The sequence below is a fragment of the Equus quagga genome, chromosome 7 (assembly GCF_021613505.1).
Source record: "Equus quagga isolate Etosha38 chromosome 7, UCLA_HA_Equagga_1.0, whole genome shotgun sequence".
NCBI lineage: Eukaryota > Metazoa > Chordata > Mammalia > Perissodactyla > Equidae > Equus > Equus quagga.
The window spans coordinates 56,022,210-56,036,547 of NC_060273.1; the positions used below are offsets into that span (position 1 = coordinate 56,022,210).

The 14,338-nt window shown below is 39.7% G+C and overlaps 1 protein-coding gene across 2 annotated transcripts in view; it reads right to left on the reverse strand.

Moving 5' to 3' along the window:
• The window catches only part of TENM2 (teneurin transmembrane protein 2), a 1,159,540-nt gene extending 1,148,358 nt beyond the window's left edge, over positions 1-11,182 (reverse strand). For both annotated transcript variants that reach the window (XM_046666360.1, XM_046666359.1), the window contains exon 1: positions 10,962-11,182. The gene's annotated coding sequence lies outside the window, so the exon portion shown is untranslated. The remainder of the gene's footprint in view (positions 1-10,961) is intronic.
• Between the last annotated feature and the right edge of the window lie 3,156 nt (positions 11,183-14,338).

The window sequence follows — 14,338 nt, forward strand, 5'->3', positions numbered from 1 at the left end:
ACTTTTTTAAATAAAATGTATTCACTCACACCACATACATTAACTACACAGAACAAAAAAGGCAGCTTTTTCAACTGTTAAATTACTAGGTCTGAAACAAGGATGACTGCAATTTCAAATAAAATCATCTCACAAAACATTAAAGTTCCCCCCTGGAGGGAAAAAAACCACCCAATTTAAACCAATTTGATGCACTAGTATATATTCTTATCCTGCGTTCATGAGAAACAATTTCGCCAATTCTCATCTACTCTATTTATCATCCGGTTTTAGTTTCCTAATTTGAGATATAAGCGCACAGAATCAAGAACATGAAGGAAAGTCAAAACAGGGAATATTTAAAAAATAAATAAAACCTTGGACAATGAAAAGTCTTAATGAAAAGTCTTTGTTCTGGTCATTAATCGTAGCTTCAAATGGCCCAAGGCTCTCCTGTTGGGCTTTTTGGTCAATATTTCTCTTTCTTTCTCTCTTTCACTCTTTCCTTTTTGTTTCCCTTTTGCTTTTTCTTTTTTTGACTTCATGAACAATCCCATTTCAACTGTCACACTCAACATGGCCAGCCTTCCTTCAAAGCTCAATCCAATTTTGTGACTTTTACACCTCAAGGAACCTAAACATCATCAACGGCACTCCTCTTCAACGGCCTAACAGGGCAAATGCGTTCTTTTAACAAATTTTCAAAGCTATCCACAATGATCACAGTGGTGTCATTAGAAGAGAGAGAAAACTATTTAATACAAAGACTGAAAAATTTTTGTGATGTTTGACCTGTCTGAAATCTATCAATTCAGTGGCCATTTATTTCCTGCTTTACCTTCATTTAAATATCTTCATTATCATTTTGTAAAATGTATTATGTTACCAGCCAAAGCTATTAGTCAGTAAAAAAAATCATCTCCCTATTCCCTAAACTGGAGAACCATCATTATCATTAATATTTCATGGAACTGTATTAAATGAGACAATATTCAATATTTAACTATCTAATCCTACAGTAATTTATATTAGAAAATACTAACCATGTGAGAATTCAGCCAGTCGGATTATTTTACTGGATGAACCTTTGTCATTATTAATAACACTTCAGTATCTCAAATTTTTTTAGCACAGAATGCAACATCCAAGGACTGAAAGTGATTTTGTTTCTAATTAATTCTCAAAATCCTTGGGAGACAGTGATGGAAGGATAAATATATTAATTTGGAACTGAGAAAGCAAAGACTGAGCCTTCAGATGCAAAAGTTTTACTAGAGACGTGGATTACTTGCATGGGCCCTGCAGCTCACTAGGTTTACTAATAATTTAGTGAGGAAAACCTGTTTGAACATCAGAGAGTCTAAACTATGGGGGAAAATGCAGTTTTATTTCTTTCAAGTATCACAAGTACTCATTACCAATTTAGATGCAAAAAGTTGGTCTGATCTATTATTTGGAATTGCTATTAATTTTCTTATTGTCAATTACTGAGCCATCCAGGTATTTTCCTTAGGTACTTTAAACAAATACCCTCTACCTTTTTTCAGACCATTTATCAATTTTATGTATTTATACATAGGCAAACTTAGGCCCATTCTAGGTGAATTATCTTTAACATCCTCAGGTGCAGAATTCCAATGGATAAAATTTTAATATGGCTCTTGGTAATAACAAAAAGAATTCTACAGGACAAACACTTTTGAGATTGGTATGTGCTAAAATCAAAAGCATTGTGTCTGATACCTTTTTAATCAAGAATGTTCTCCAGTTCATTTTAAGCAAGAGAGCTTCTTACTCCTATTAGCCTTTCAAGTCCATACCCTGAGGGACTTGCTATTCACCCCCTAAGATTCTACAGGTCACTCAGAATAATGGTAAACATTTGCTGGGGGCTTTCTGTTTTTTTGACTTCCTCCCTCCTTTTATTTTGAGGAAATTTCACCATTTATACCATGCTGACAGTTGAAGTCTTTTTGTCTCATTAGAGAACATGACAGCATCAGACTCTCGATGTCCCAAACTTCCTAGTTACAGGGGTATGGACACTTGATCAAGACTCAGCCAATCGGATGGATTCACCAGCCATCCTCAGAAATTTACACACCCAACAGGAAAACAGTCAAAATCAACGTTTACATGAGGAATGCATCAGCCAAGACCCTTCCTATTTTTCTCAGCCATTGCTTCTCCAATTCAGATCAAGAAGGAACAGAAGACGGAAAAGAAATTTTGATGGTTTAGCTATGATTCCTTGGAAATGAGATATGAACATCTTGAAAATCACAGCAAAAATGATCATTTATCAAGAGCCTGGCCAGTGATACAGAAGTCGAAGCTGACTGCCCAAAGTCCAGGAAGCTATTACCTGGGGCTGTGAGAAAGGTCAGTGCCTCTGTGCACTTCTCCTTTGCCATCCACTTTCAGAGCCATTCACCTGGTACTCTTCAAGAATATTACCGTTCCCACAAATGACTGATAAGAGATGAATTTAAAAGAGTGAATAAGTTTTGAAAAGTAAATCCCTGAACCTATATATACACCACTTGCTTTCAAGTTCAACGAGGAAAATATTCCTTTAGAGAACACTTTTCATTTATGGGATTTTGCGAACACTTGAAAATTTTCTTTCCTTCTCAATTCCTATAATTTCTCAAAAACCTCTCATGAAAAAAAAAGGTAAATCATAAATTGACTCACTGGTCATGAAAAATGTAAATTAACAGCTTTGGGGCATTCATTCATTCACTGATTGAATTTGCACAGGTAATAGGCATATCCCCAAAATGACCAACATCAGAATTTGTCCTTACTCTGAAACCTAGGCGTTAACCATGCTCTGATTCCTCTTGCCAAGGATCCACAGTTTAATATTCTCCCTCTGGCTTCACCTTTTACTTAAACATGTCTGTTATTAGATATCTGAATTTAAAAAAAAGAGAAAAAGAAACAAAGGAACCTGCAAAGTTATATCCCTGACCTTGCCTGAAGCTATGTTTTTCTCAGAGTAAATACATTTGGAGTTCCAGGGCAGTGCTATTAAAAACAAGACAAAAAACAAACAACAACTACTACTAACTTCTGTAATTTAAATATTATTTTAGATACACACTCACACACACACGCATAACGGTACTTTTGTCTATAGACTGCAAGCTTTTAGACCAGAGAGCAATCATACACAGCCCCCCATCCCCAAAACTGTGTATGATTCCACGTACACCTCATGGGGGGCTTAATAAACACTTATGAATTGACTGACAAGAGAAAAACCAAGAAATGACAACCTCCAGGGTAGCCGTAACACAATTTTAACTTGAAAATTGCCCAGAATAGACTTCACAATCTACGGGAATATACACAAATCATATAAAAAGAACTGGTGCCCCTCATATAGCTAGCGTAGCCTTAGGGAATAGCTTAGTGAAAAATCAGTATCGTAGGAAGTGGAGTTCAGGCTCTCTATCTATTTACTGTTTGGTTTCTGCAGTGAAACCAGCTGAGAGCACCTTTTTTCTGTAAAAAAAAAAGTTAGAATAACTTTCAAAGTATAGATTACAATAAATGCAAAATTTAGCTCATTTCTAATATTTCCCTGCTAAGTCAACAGGTATAAAAAGCACTTCTCCCTCTCAATTCTCAAGATTCATGTTGCTATTTTAATTTCTCTGCAGACAAATGTAACAAAAGCATAATCTACAATGCTTAGTTTCTTCCACAGTAGCATCCCCAAATAAATGGTAATTAGCAATAAATCATAATTTACGCATTGTCTTCTCTACCTGATGCACTAATGATGAGCTGCAATTCTTAAAACACATTTCATTCAGTGTTCCCTAGAAGACAGTTCAAGACAATTCAAATGCCTCAAGTTCAAAAGTGGTTTGCTTTACTCCCTGAAGCTCATACACATGTTCTAACCTTGAGGGTGTGGACAGGACAGATTTATAAAAATTTAGTGGTCCCTGAAATTGAAGATTTACATAAATAAGATGACGCTTCTGTCAACAATTTAGCCTTGCTACATTTACTCAAAATGGTGGTTATTTCAGTTATTATCTATTTTGAAGGGCAACTTCCACAATGATAAATTTCCAAAAATGTATTTTGAGAGCAAGTGGGCAAAAAATAAGAAATAAGTCGTGCTCAAGATCCATACCATTAAACTGAAAGGGGGGGTAAAAAGGGAGAAGAAAACCATTTTTTGTTCTTTTTAAACAAAAACACTTAAGGCCAAAAATAAAAGTCTCTGCATATCTTTACCATCAAAGGCCAAACACCAAACATATTTTAATTCACTGCTTTAGCAGTGCTATCTTACCCTTTGCCCGTTACAGTTACATGTCATGGTCAATAACTTTGCAAACACCACCTTGCTGATTGCCTCACGTCCACCCTACCTTATCCCACCCCCATCCCTCGCCACCTTACAACAGACTAACCCACAGCCAAGGGGTGGGCTTGGTCATCTGCTCTGTCGGATAATTTGAGGTAGTTTTCCCCCACACACCTTTCAACATCTAAACCATGTTTTGTTTCAAAGCATACAGACCTCCTCACATTCCTTCCTAACGTTACAGTGAGTGGTCAGGAAAAAGTATGATCACTCCCAATCTTTTCTAGATTTTCCTATGTCAATCCAAACACAGTTTCGGGGGGATGCTTGCTTTTCCATTTTTAGGTACCCATCTTGGTAGCAATGAGAAAGGGTAGATTTGGGGAGGGATATTTTATCTTGTTTTCTCGGCAGTGTCCTCTGGACTGTGAGAAGTGATGATTGATCATTTTTCCACACTCATCCACAGCCCTCTCTGTGGCCACATGTAAATTCGCCAATGGATAATTAAGCAACAGACACATCCAATAAATATAATAAATAAATTTGATTTTTTTCCCTTTAGTAATTGGTTTCATCTGACTGAGTCTGATTATGTATGGGGCTATATAAACAGGATTAGAGAGGAGAAAAATTAGATGCTGGGTCACACAAACTGCAGAGCCCTAACCACTGTGAAATGTTTTTGTAATAATTATGGTATTATTCTTAGGGTTGAAATTGAGAGACGTAGTTTGTGTCTTCTCAAGAAGTTAGGTGAGGCTAAAAATAAAACTGGTGGCATGATTAATATCACAAGGAAATGGTAGCCAGCTACAGAATACACTTTCCTACTGTCTGCATCCTCTTCCCACAAACTCACATTGCCCTTCCCTCTGCCTCCATTGAATACACACAGGTGAGGCCAAACTTTGACTTAGGTCTCCAAATCTGGTGTCATATCACACCAGACTACAGGAACAGAAATGAGTTAGGCATACTACAAGGTGGAGAATGAACAGATATTCGTATACAGTTACTGCCTGAGCAAATCCTAAAATAAAAATAAATTAAATCACCCTTCAATATACTTTCAAGTGACATAAAGCAAAGCTTTATCTTGTACCTTTGAAAAAGCACCCACCCCTATTCCCATTTACTTCCTTAGACATCCTTTTGGCGTCAAATTATTCTTACCATAAGATTTAGCTGGAAGCAGAGCACAGTACCCGGCCTGTCTTGGGAATTCAAAAACTGCTTATTGAGGGAATAAAAAATAAAAGACCAAAATATACTTTCCTGCAGCTTTAATTTGCCTATGTTCCTTCTAAGTAATATCTACTGGAATGTGTAGCATATAACCATATACTCTTACATTTGAAACGGTTTAGAAAAATTATCACAGTGAAGATCACAAAGTCTGTTGCAATGAGATCTCAGATAATGATTATGATTTTAGCTACATAGATATTTACTGTTTGAATTAGCCATATGCGTGGACATAGCTATCTTTTCTAATAGTTCAGTTTCATTCTTAGAAATAAGCTAAGAACTTGACTATTTCTAACATTCAAAATGAAACTTTGAAGTGCCACTTTTTTTTAAATGTGTTACAAATATAGCAAGCAGCTTATACAATTTTGTGAAATGGTTATTTTACAGTATGGGACTTTTTTTAACCTTTGCCAAAATCATTTCTATTTAATGATGTACTTCTTTCTCCACATATACCCTTAGTCCTCTAATTAAAGTAGGAGAAATGCCAAAACACTGAGTATCAGTTAAATCCTAAGCAATAATAAAAATGACATTTAAACATAAGCCTTTTCCAAAAGAATCCTCTACAGAATTGTCCTCTCTAAAGATTTTAAATCAGTATGTTATTGTTGGCATCAATTTTATCTTCATCATATGAATTACATTCTCCGACTTTAGTCCTTGTCTCCTGACTGGTAAATGGAAAATTGGGACACCTAAACAAACAAAAGAAATGACTTATTCTTTTGAACCAAATTCATAAATAAGTTCTTTATTTTACAGGGTCCATAACTCCCTTTTACATAACTTAAAAATAAGGACTTTACCAAGGTCATATGAATAGAAATAAATCATACCCAATTTCTAATATTTTTTAACAGGCTTGAGTCTATATAGCTAAATAATTTAGCCATCAGAACAATTAAATAGACCGTCTTCTGGAAAGCTGAGATCCAAACTTTTACAGATCTGCCTCTGCAAAAATCATAAATGAATGCAAGGATAACAACTGAGCTGAGAAATCTAGCATGATATTTACATTACAATAACCTGTGGCAGAACTATAAACCTAGAGACAGGAGTAGGCCTGGGCAGTTTCACTAGGTGATCCAAACAAATATCAAGGAGAGCAAAGCCTCCACTGAAAGAATTGCAGTCAAGGCCTGAGAGGTATAAACTTTTAAAGAAACCATCTTCCTCCTCCCAAACCACACACTCCTATTTTCCAAGCCAAACGCGGTACCTTTAGCACCCATCACCAATATTCTGGCAGAGCCACACAGTGGTGATGAGATGAGAGAGCCAGTCAGTTGTTCCATCAGAGTCAAGGATCAACTCATATTGTCCAGGGGGAAAAAATTTTCACTGGGGCAAATAGATTTTATTTTAACATATTAACCGTATTATTTAGTCTCGATTTCTCTTCACTAAACTTACATGAAAAGAGTTAAAACACCTGCTCTCTTTTCATCTACACGACTGCCGAAAAAGCACATAATTGTACTTTTTTCCTGATAATTCTTTTTATCTAAAAGGCATGTAATTCTACACTTAAGAGAGGTGGACCAATTAAAGCTTTCAGCAAAAATGAAGGAACTCTATTTGCAAACTATTTCTTATTTTTTGCCATTAAGAATTCATTTAAAAGGCTTCTTTTTTTGCCATTAAGAATTCATTTAAAAGGCTGTAATATCTCGAGTTCAAAATCACATTGTAGTATGCAATATATAAGTAGACTAGGGAGGTGAGTAACATGAATTTCCGGGAGAACATTTTATACCTCTTCAACTTTATGAAATCTTTTGGAAATATGAGCAACACTCTTAGCACAGCTAAAATAATTGGTAATAGTGGTTTATCTTTGTTAGGTAGAGGAAACAAAGCAAAATAAAAAAAAAAAACCCTGTAAGTTATAATAATACAAAGTCCTGAACAATGTGAATGTTCTTTCTATAAAGCAAAATAGAAATGAGAAATACAAAGAAATACTTTGACAAAGCTGCTATTTGCTCTCACCACACAAGACTCTTATAAAATTACTGTTAGTTGCACAAAATTTTAAATGGGGTATTATCTAAATAGAAACTCTATCACATTTTATGAAATATTGCTATGTTCCTTTCCATTAAGAACATATCAAAAGACATCCTCCCACGGCCCCCAAAAATTGTTCTTGCAATCTTCCCTGAAGGTTGTGAATCTATTGTATGTACCAAGAGTGCGGAATGGAAGGTTTCTCCCTGTGAATATATCAGGCTACTAGGAACCAGTAATTCAAAGAATAAAACTGTTGCTTCACACAAAGTACCAGTGAAAGACAAAAACATATACTTTCCACATAGCCCCATTGAGGTAGTAGCCTGATACAAGTTTTCTCTCTTTAAATCTGACTTTCAGTTTAAGTTTGAGTTCTTAACTGGGGAGGGATAAAAAGGCCCTTGGCAATGACCTTGACCATATTTAACCAGAAATCACTTCTCAAAATTAGTCTACACAGAATAGAAAACAATGGAAATGCTCGCCAATACAGGTTTTCCTTAAAAACACGCAAGTAGTTCCAAGTTCCCTTCAATTACACAATGAAAAAATAGCAATCACTTTTAAGAAACGTTCAGACACCTCCTACATGCAGAGAGACCTCCACTCTTAACAAAATGAAAAGAGGAACACTCACCATAGAGGCAAATGTTATTCTTAAGTTCCCTGAAGCAACAGCCTCTTTCTATACAGCCTTCTCCCCCAAAATAAGTTACCTTCTCCCCACAATGTTGAAATTCCACACAAACATGGATTAAAGGTAAACTACCTAATTTACGGACAAGTTCAGCAAGAGGATAGTATTATTTGATACATTTACCTGAGATCAACGCCAAGCACAGAAAGTTAAAATAAGCCTAGTTAAGATTTAATGGCAAAGCTAATAACAATAACCATAGTCATAAAACCACCACCAAGGCACAAACACTATACCACACAGAATCATGGCAGAGAAACTACAAATCCAGCTGATTGAACAGTAATCTAACCAGACAGTACACCCAAAACGGAGATATGTTTAATATTTTAACACAAATTCTCAGAGCTTCTCAGAAGTTGCCAGGAAACTAGAAAGTAGAAACAGGGGTGGGTGGGTAAAAATCAACCTCAGCAGGAAAGGACATGCTCTTTAAATCAATGGACTCTTGGTCTTCACATCTAGTGAAGATGCTGAAATTGAAGCCAATTGTGATGTTTCATAAATAAATTCATGCTCTGAATTTATTACATAACAATTAGAAATCTTGCCCCATGGGCCACATGAAATGAGCCCTTAGCCTGGTCACTCATATATTCGTGCCCATGTGTGTGGACTATGCCAGAGAAATAATGCAGCTGCTCAGCATGAGGTATATTGCTTTCTGTTTTTGGTCTTAGAACCAGAAAACTATGATGCTTGAGAAGACTTGGGTTATTAGATTGTAGGTTACTCTATGAATTCATTTTTTTTTTTAATATCCAGACAAACAAGTGCTTCACTCAAAGGCAACTGTGATCCTCATGAATGGAAGTTGGGTTCCCCCCTCCAACTTGATCAAAATGGTAAATGCAAGGGTCCACGAAAATATTTTAAAATAGCAATATTGACATCTCAAGGGACCCATGAGTAAGCTGAGCTTTAATTCTAAGTAAAACACAGTTATTACCATCAGCAGACTACAAAAGAAGTAAGCTTTAGATCTCAGGAATCCTGTCCACAATTTCAAGAAAAGCTTTTGTCAACACAGGCAACCCAGAACAGGTGAATTTGCATGGTGTCTTGGAATAGACTGTCTTCTATATAAAAGGGTCTGACTAGTTGAGCTAATTTCCAGTTTGTTTTTTTTTTCAGTCCTGAACAGGCTGCACTGTTTGATGCTGTTCTTCCAACATCAGCTAAGTTTACATTAAAACAAAGTTTAACAGCCTGATTGCAAACATACGCTTTGCACACAGGTAACTTGCTGTCCTATCGTGTGGCAACAACATAGCAGAAGCAGGCTTCCTTAAACAGTAGTATTTCCCTCTGTAAAATGTCTGTGCCCCAGAATATCCCTGAGCTGGATATCCTTATGTGAGTCTAGAGTTCAGAGCTCTTCCAGATGATAATACTCACACTGAAACTGCAGTCTGCTCTACCCCAGCCTGCCCTCCTTCCATTTCAGCTGCCATTATTTTAGCTCATTTTCCCCTGGCTTAGCAGAAATTTTACAACTATAAACTGATTTCTTCTTAAACTGCTGATTTGCCTTTACTTCCTGAGCCTTCGGTTTTTCTACTGAACTGGAACTGAAAACTTAGAGGGAAAACAGCAAAACAAATGAAACATGGTAATGGCTAAGAACCCCCCAAAGAACTTAAATGACATGAATACATTAAAGAACTGCTGTACATTAATTTTAAATAATATTTCAAACAGATCCTGAAAGCAAGAGTTAAAGTCAGTTCTATTTTTAACAAAAGAGTTAGGGTTCAATTTGCATGTATTATGCTGGCTATTTTAAATAATTTTATTCCATGTGTGTGGCAGAAACTGCCCTCCCCCTCCCAATTGACAAGATGCCACATCAAGTAAGATCTAAGAGAGGGCTGGTTTGGGGTTAGAAATTGCTGTCCATGCCTCACAATTTTGAATAAAACAATACCAGCAATCTCCCTCCTTCTCCATAGCCCTAAATTTATTATTAAGTAAATTTAGCAATAGCTCAATCACTGGAGAACAGGACAGTATGTGATGCACTCAACCACTTATATGTTTATTATCTTTGCAAGCAACACGAGTAGTGATGTCTATCATTGCCTCCTACAAATCTGCAGCAATGTGATGCAAAACAGCATTTTTAAGAAATTCTCTTTTGGAATGCAAATGATTCTTCCTCCAATTTTGAATATTTGAGCCAGCATGTACCATACAGTAGTTCTGGAATCACTGGCATCTGTCATGCTGTCAAAACTGAGTCAAAATGCATTGTAATCCTGGAGAACGATAACCTTAAACATCAACGCCACGTTAAAATGCATCCTAAAAAAAAAAAAAAAAAAAAATCCCTATAATTGCGATGAACATTAGAGAGAAACCGGCAGTCCTTCTGCAGGGAAATAACAGTCTGCTCTACGAATCTTTCCCCTCCCCCTTGAAACTCATGCAACTAATGATGACCTCCCGAAGTGCCGAATTTAAATGTTCCAGCATTCATCTGAGGATGAAGGAGAAAAAAAAATACATAGAAAACCACGAAACAAGTTGCGAACTGCACAAACGCAAGGAGAGAGAAAGAGAACTGCAGTTGATTCAGGAGCGATTGCAGAATGAGGAGCAACAGAAAGGAAACAAGGAAGCAAGAAAAGGGGGAAAAAAGCCTTAAGCATTAAAGAGTAAGAAGTGAAAAACATTTACCAGCGGCTCGGTCAGTAGCTTCGCTCCCTGACACCATCTACATAGAGAGATAACTTAGCCTAGAGTCTTCGGTCCCAGCTCGCTTTGGAGCAAAATTCCTTCACTTCGAGGGGGCAACATACACCCTCAAGAAAGAAAGAGAGAGGGAAAGAAGGGGAAAAATAATCCCAAAGACCAAGACAGGCTTTCCTCCTCCTCCCTCTTACCCGCCCCCCGGACTCCCCAAACGGTGCTCGCTTCTGCACAGTTCTGCCGGCTGTGCCGCGGAGCTGCTGCTGCCGAGGTTGCCGCGGCGGCTGCTGCTGCTGGTGCTGCTGCTGCTGCTGCTACTTCAAAAACGATTAGGAGGAGGACGCCCAAGCACGACCTGAGCCTGCGAGCCACCCAGGACCAATGTGCAACCTGCTCTGGAATCAAACCCATAACACACGCACGCACATCCAGTGGCTCCTGCACGCGAGCCCTTGCGCGCACACACGCACCCGCCCGCGCGCCGCACAGACACACGCGCACACACACATGTACACACGAACGCGCGCGCGCGCGCACACATACATACACAAACACACACACACAGAGCGCCGCGCACCCCCCGCCCGCCCGCCCGCCAGCGCAGCCCGGGAACGGGGAGTGCGAGCCAATCCCCGGCCCCGAGCGCGCGCATAGGCCGCGGCCACGGGAGCTGGGTGGTGGCGCTGGGGCTGCAGCTGCTGGGGCTGCGGAGTATGGGACCAGGGAGGGGTTCACGGCTGCGAAAGAGGGGCGCCAGGGGCACGTGCACCCCTTTGTCTGCAGACAGAACCCCAACCGGGCGTTTCCAAGACCAGACACTGAGCGCGCAAACCCCGGGCGGTGCAGAGTTCAGTTCCGCTCTCGGTTGGCCAAGAGAGGATCCGTTCCCTGGATACACGCACCAAGGGTTCCGCTCTGGAAACCCGATGCACCACAGCTGCACCAGCTCCCTGAGCACAGGAAAACACAGAAGCCAGCGTGTCCTGCGGACGACCCGAACCCGACTTGGCTGGCGAGCATGCCCAGTGCTGTGCTGGTACCCCAGATCGCTCCCTCCAGGGTTAGGAAGGCAGAGGGGGAGAGCCAAGCGCTGTAGCTTCCTGAGGGAAGGCAGAGGTTCCAGAGCCTTCAGCCCCTGCTGACCTGCCTCCCTTGGACGGCTCAGTGACCCAGAACCTGCCCCGGGAGAGCGCGGTACTGGGGAAGCTAGGCTTCCAGACCTCAGAGAGAAGTTGCTTTTTTCTCCCTTCCATAAAGAGAATTCCTAAAGGAAGTAATTCCTGGCCCAGGAGAGGCTGAATCAGATACAGGGTAATGACAGAAAACCCAGCAGGGCCTGGCGGTTGTAATAGTAAAGCTAAAGAGTATTGCTTACCTATCCTGTTCATGCTCTGTGCTATGTGATGCCCATGAATTACGTGATTTTATTCTGTCCAAACACTCTATGATCAACCCTAGAAAGAAACTGAGGCCCCAGAGTATTTTACCAACTACCAATCACTTATAACCAATGCATCGGGAAATCTAAACCTGACGATCTGGCTCAGGCACTGGAGATACACTGCAGTGCATTGATGAACTCTAGGCATTTCCAGCAAGGTAAAGATCTGATTGATGTTCCGGTAATAACACCCTCTGGCCTTCAAACTGTACCTGGCCTGTCTTCAGCAAATCTGTGAAAAGCTGCATGCCTGAAATTTGCCCAAGTCCTAATCCTAATAATATTAATACTACTCATCTCTTGACTACTTACTTGCATACTTACCATCATAATCTTCAAAATAAGCCTATAAAGAAGCTATGGACACTGAAACAGAGATGTTCTGTTACTTCTCCAAGGGGACAGGCCCTAAATGAGGAGGGCGTTTGGTTTGTTCGACTCCAAGGTCCGTGTTGTTTTTACTAAATTATGTGTCTTCCTTAATTGCTTCCTGAATAAAGCCATGAGATGAGGGCAGAGCAGTTACTTTTTATTTCATTCAACAAACACGCATTGATTTCCTACTAACATTCACTTGTTCAACAAATATTTACTAAGCCTTGACTTCCTTCGAGGTATTGTCTTAGAGGTGACACATCCCAGTACTCTTTGAGTTTATAGTCTAGCAAGAAGATGGTGATCATATGCTTATGACACTGATGGCGAGAGCTTACCAGGAATGCCTTTCCCTCTAGTATTCATCTAGCAAACTCCTATTTGTCCTTCAGCACTCTAGTCCAGAGTCCCTTCTTCAGGGAAACCATCTGTGATCTCTCTGGCTGAGTCAAATCCCCCTTATAATAGGCTTTCAAGGCATCATGTAACTTTTCTTTTTAAAACTGGTTGCAGTTCCATTTTTCCATTTGTGTGTGATTTAGCTAGCATATGTCTCCCTAGTGCATAGCACCCTCTCGACTGTAAGCACCAAGGGACAAGAATGTGTCTACTTTTGTTTTCCATTAATCTCATGGTAGACGTTAAACTTGCTCTCACTCAGTCTCGGTCCCTTTCACACATACACACACACACACACACACACACACATACACAAGACTCTTGGAATGGGAATAATGATTCTCAAGGTAGGGACTGTTTTTATGTCCATTTAACAGATGAATAAAATGAGGCTGAGAGAGGTTAAGTAGTTTGTCCAAGGCCACACATCTGGATAAGTGGCAGAGAAGGGCTCCAGCACAGGTCTGTCTGGTACTGAAGTCCACATGACTAGCCCTCAGGCTCTGCTGCCTGTCTCCTGTTACCCTGTAGCCAATCAGACCCCACAAAAGTGGCTGATCGGAAATAAAGTAGACAGATTGCTGGGGTTGGCATTATGGGGGAACACAGAGATAATTCCATACTGTAGAGACTGAAAAGGCATGCACTAGGATATTAGTAATCCAACATTGGGTACCCCCATGGCAGCAGTGGTGATCAACCATGGAGCATTTCAGCAGCGTCTCAGCACTCTAGGCACTTTGCTCAGAGCTTTTCTCATTTTAACTTTAACAACAATTCCTCTGGCTAAGTGCCATTATTCCCATTTACTGATGAGGAAACTGAGGCTCCACAACAAAAAGAAATCCACTGAACTATAAACTCCAGGGAGAAAGTGTCTATTTTTATTTTCCATTTTATCCAACAGACTTGGCAGACATTAAACTCACTCTTTTTCTCTCTTTTTCACACACAAACACACACATGCAACTTGCCCAAGGTCTTACAGCTAGTAAGTCAGGGCTGGGATTTGAAGCTAGGTCTGTCCTACTCTAGAGTTTCAGGGGGGATTGAGGTTGGAGGGTCGGTATGGGGTTCATGGCTTAACCATGCTCTAGTGCCCGAGGATCTAGCTGGGTCTACCAAGAAGCCACTGCTGGTGCTCTTTCTT